This window comes from Malus sylvestris, chromosome 2, assembly GCF_916048215.2.
Source record: "Malus sylvestris chromosome 2, drMalSylv7.2, whole genome shotgun sequence".
NCBI lineage: Eukaryota > Viridiplantae > Streptophyta > Magnoliopsida > Rosales > Rosaceae > Malus > Malus sylvestris.
This window is the reverse complement of record NC_062261.1, coordinates 28,854,473-28,859,442: the sequence shown is the minus strand read 5'-3', so window position 1 is coordinate 28,859,442 and position 4,970 is coordinate 28,854,473. Positions and strand designations below refer to the sequence as shown.

At 39.7% G+C, this 4,970-nt stretch overlaps 1 long non-coding RNA gene across 1 annotated transcript; it reads right to left on the bottom strand.

The window, feature by feature from the left end:
• Window positions 1-2,140: 2,140 nt before the first annotated feature.
• Window positions 2,141-4,425, bottom strand: LOC126584609 (uncharacterized). The gene is made up of 2 exons (XR_007610035.1): window positions 3,987-4,425; window positions 2,141-2,412 (listed from the first exon to the last, which is right to left on the bottom strand). It is a non-coding gene; the product is annotated as an uncharacterized LOC126584609 (long non-coding RNA).
• Between the last annotated feature and the right edge of the window lie 545 nt (window positions 4,426-4,970).

Sequence of the window (4,970 nt, the reverse complement as noted above, 5' to 3'; positions counted from 1 at the left end):
TTTATCCCTTGACAGCTTTAGCTGGGACATAAATGATTTCGTATTGATTGAGAAGCAACGCCCATTTAGCTAGTCGCCCTATCAAAACTAGTTTGGACATGACGTATTTGACTGGGTCAGCCTTAGCAACCAAGTGGATGGTGTACACATGCATGTAATGTCTGAGCTTCTGGATTGCGAACACCAAGGCAAGGCACATCTTTTCTATGAGGGAATAGTTCAACTCAGCGCCGGTGAGAGTTCGACTGAGGTAGTAAAGCGCTCATTCTTTCTGGGATTCATTTTCTTATGCCAAGAGTGCTCAAACTAAACTTTCTTAAGCATCGATGTATAATATGAGCGACTTCCCGGGCACATGCACCCCTAGGACAGGTGGACTTGATAAATACTTTTTTATGCTTTCAAAAGCATTGTGGCATGCTTCGTCCCATACGAATGGAACATTCTTCTTCATGAGTTAGCTAAACAGTTAACAACGCCCTGCAAGGTTTGAGATGAAACATCTGATGAAAGCTAGCCGTCCTTGTAGACTTTTAAGCTCCTACAGGTTTCTTGGCTCAGGAATGTTTTGAATGGCCTTGATCTTTGATTGGTCCACTTCAATGCCACAGTGCTTGACAATGAAGCCGAGGAACTTTCTAGAGGTGACGTCAAATGCACACTTTAACGGGTTCATCTTGAGGTTGTATTTTCGCAACCTTTCGAACACTATTCGTAAATCCTTCAAGTGATTTGATATTTTCTTTGTCTTGACCAACACATCGTCTACGTAACATTCTACATTCTTGTGTAGCATGTCATTGAAGATTTTCTGCATTGTTCGTTGATAAGTAGCTCCAGCGTTCTTCAGACTAAAGGGCATCACCTTGTAGCAGTAGATACCTTTTGGAGTGTGGAGGGTTGTTAGTTCCTCGTCTTCAAGAGCCATGTGAATTTGATTGTATCCAGAAGAGCCGTCCATGAATGACAGTGCCTCATGGCCAGTGGTTGCATCCACCATGATTTCGATGATTGGCAAAGGGAAGTCATCCTTCAAGCAAGCATCGTTGAGGTCTCGAAAGTCTACGCAAACACATATTTGTCTAGATTTCTTGAGGACAATGACGATGGTGGAGATCCACTTGGGGTATTGCACCTCTCGAATGAAGCTTGCTTCAATTAGCTTGTCAATCTCGACCTTAATTTGTGGGATAAGCTCGAATCAATAGCGCCCTTAAGTTTGCTTTATCGGTCGAGTTCCAAGCTTGACTGCAAGATGATACACAACGATGATAGGGTCAAGGTCGGGTATTCCTTTGTATGTCCAGGCAAAGACGTCTTTGTACTATAATAGCAGTTGGGAGTACTCATCTATCTCGTTTGTACTTAGCAGCGCACTTACAAAGATAGGTTTAGGCTCATCTTTCATTCCTAAGTTGAGTTCCTTGAGCTCATCAGTCGTGGCTTGCCCTCCGTCTTTGAGCTGTAGTGGTACAGCAGTGACATCTTCCTCGAGGATTTTGTCTTCTTTATCTTCTTGGATTGTGATATGGAAGATGTCTTGAACCTCCCCTTCATTGTCGTCCTCTTGGGCTTGTGTATGCGAGGAGCTGTGTGCCGAGTATTTGAATAAGTCTTCGATGAAAAAGAGATCACATACCATGATGGGGATGGACAATCTTTATGTCAAAATTTCCTCATCTTCAACACTTTCACATTGCTTTGGAGTTTGAAGAAATCTTTTTTGCCCCCTTTCTAACTGGTGAATTTGTGGATGCAACATAGGCTTCATGTGCAATTTCTTTGGAGTAACATGTGTCCATCCTTCAACTTTGCTTGACTTAGAGCTAGGGCTGGGTTCGGTTCTTTTCGGTTCGGTTTTTGCCAAAACCGAAACCAAACCGAAATTTCGGTTCGGTTCGGTTCGGCCCAAATTTTTTTCGGTTTTTTTCGGTTCGGTTTTTTTTTCGGTTCGGTTTTTTCGGTTCGGTTTCGGTTTTTTTTCGGTTTTTTTTTTTTTTTTTTTTTCCTTAAAAAAATGCAAAACAACCACAACATAAGATAGAAATAGAAAATATGACATGTTTCCATCTCTACGTATAAAGTCTCATAAAACTTACTAATTAATCTAAAAACATAAAGTCTCATAAAACTAAAAGTCTTCAAAAAATGAAAATAAACATTTAAAGTCCAACTAGAAATAGAATCAATCATCAATCAAGTTTAAGTCTTCAAAAAGTCCAAATTAAACATCAAAGTTTAAGTCTTCAAAAAGTCCAAATTTAAACATCACACAAGTCAAATAAACCTTCAAGGTTTCATCACTTCATGTCTTGCACAAATAAAATCTTCCAAGTCTTCAAGCTCAAGCTCAACGCATAGGCGGCCTAGGAGGCAACATAGCACCTTTCTTTGAGCTTCCCCTTGCCATTTCTACATACAAAAAAAAAGAAAAAAAGAACATGATGTAAAGCAAGCGTGCAACATAGCATCTAGTTAAAAAGTTACTGTCCTTACGGATACATCATTGACTAAGAAGCAAAGGTAAGATACAAAACACAAACTATATGCACAAATGTAGTTATCAACCATCTAGATACCTCATTGATTAAGAATAAAAAGAAAACAAATTTGCCAAGTGATTATAATGAACTGTATCCTATTCACATGTTTACCAAGAAGCAAAGCAATGACTCTAATTAAGTGCAAAACCTATACACATGTTCAAATTTCAATAGGAAACCACATCAGGGCTTCCTACAGCCATAAATGAGCAAAAGGAAAGTTTCTGAGGTATGTTGGGTTCATGTTATTCCCGAACAAAAACCAAATGAAAGTAAGCCACTCCTGTTCCATTTGGAACAAAAACCAAATGAAATGTACGGGTAATGAACTTTACTTGTCCTTGTGACTGAGATTTCCCTTCTGAAACTTAGTAAATTAGATCTTACTCAATGAAAATATCTCGAAAAAGTAACCACGATCATGATGTAATCACCATTAATTCCAAACTACGCAATACCAAATAAATAAAGAGAACTAAAATACAAATACAAATATGAAAAGCAAATGAAGGATACCAAAAAATCACCTGATTCACAGAAAACAAATAAATTACAGTGGAAAGTTTTCACATTTCGATACGAAATGGATGCAAATTTACAGAAGCTGTAAAACTGAAACTATTAACTTTCTTTGTTTATTTTTCTGTACAATTGAGAAGTTCATGCGAAACAGGAGTAATTATCAAAAGCATGTATCCTATTCACATGTTTACCAAGAAGCAAAGCAATGACTCTAATTAAGTGCAAAACCTATACACATGTTCAAATTTCAATAGGAAACCACATCAGGGCTTCCTACAGCCATACATGCACTTTGAGTTAAGACTTCGTGTCCGGTTGTGGGAAGAAAGACTTCATCAAATAAAATTCATTAGAGTTAAGACCTCGTGTCCAGATGTCGGAATTAAGACTCCATCAAATAAAATTGCGTAGAGTTCAGACATCGTGTCCAGTTATGATATAGCTCAGATCATGCAGGTGAAAAATCACACAATAAATTACATATCATTAGACAAAAATTGAATACATAAACAAATTATCAGATATAGAAAACATGGGAGAGAAAGGTTTAGAGCAAAAACGCAACAGAGCAAATTATCAGATATCAAATTATCCTGTGTAGTACTAAAATCTTATACAAAACATCTGCAGAAGAACCCATCTCGTACACATCTAAGTCACTGGAGATGGAACAAGTTAAAGAAATCAAAGCATCTGCAGAACCCATCTCGTACACATCTAAGTCACTGGAGATGGAACGAGTTAAAGACCATTACGATATAGACAACAAAAATTAAAGAAATCAATCACAAACCATTTACGATATAGACAAATGATCGCAATCAATTCAACAATCCCTACAAACAAACCATATATGTTGACGGAACCAACGAAATTGAAAAAAAAAAATCTGCAAAACGCATCATGGGGTGAGAGACTAACCTTGCAAATGAGGGAATTTGTGGGTCGAGACTTGAGCCTTCAAACGGCGAGAAGGAGGAAGTCGTGGGTCGCAGGGGTGACAGATTCAGATTGAGAGTGAGACGGCGACGGCGAGTGAGAGGGATAAGAGAAAGAAAGGTCGCTGAGACGGCGATGGCGAGTGAGAGACAGGTCGCTGAGATGGTGAGAGAGATTTGGAATGACACCGTTCAAGAGAAAGGGAATAGGAAAGGAATGGGTTGCGAGTGAGAGGGATAAGAGAAAGAAAGGTCGCTGAGACGGCGATGGCGAGTGAGAGACAGGTCGCTGAGATGGTGAGAGAGATTTGGAATGACACCGTTCAAGAGAAAGGGAATAGGAAAGGAATGGGTTTTCGGTTCTATTTGGTGTTTAGGGTTTCAGAGTTCTTCAGAGACTGAAGAAGGATTGAATTGAAGGAAAGGAAGGCAGGCGCGGACGAACGAAGCGAACGACACCGTTCAAGAGAAAAACGACGTCGTTTTTCCTTACTTCGGTTTGGTTCGGTTCGGTCCGGTTTTCGAACCCCAGAAACCGAACTGAACTGAACCAGTTTCGGTTCGGTCCGGTTTTACACTTTCGGTTCGGTTTTTTTTTCGGTTCGGTTTTTTTCGGTCTCGGTTCGGTATTCGGTTCGGTTTTTTTCGGTTTTCGGTTTTTTGAACCCACCCCTACTTAGAGCATACCCCTAACAGTCGAGGTGCAAACTTTGAGTCGAAAGAGCCAGAATTGACGTCTTTCTTAGGGATTTCATCTTCAATGCCGTCCTCTTGGGCTTGTTGGCATGAAGATTTGCTAGTGTGGACGATGATGTGCCTCCTTACCTTTAGTTATCCTTTTGTGTCAACCTTCAAGGTTGCTTGGCGTTTCATCCTTGAAGGAATCGAGCTTCGAACGTCACATTTTCCTGCTAGACCGTTGAGCTTTTCTTCCTTTGGCATTGTCTTCTTTTTTCTAGAAGGTTTC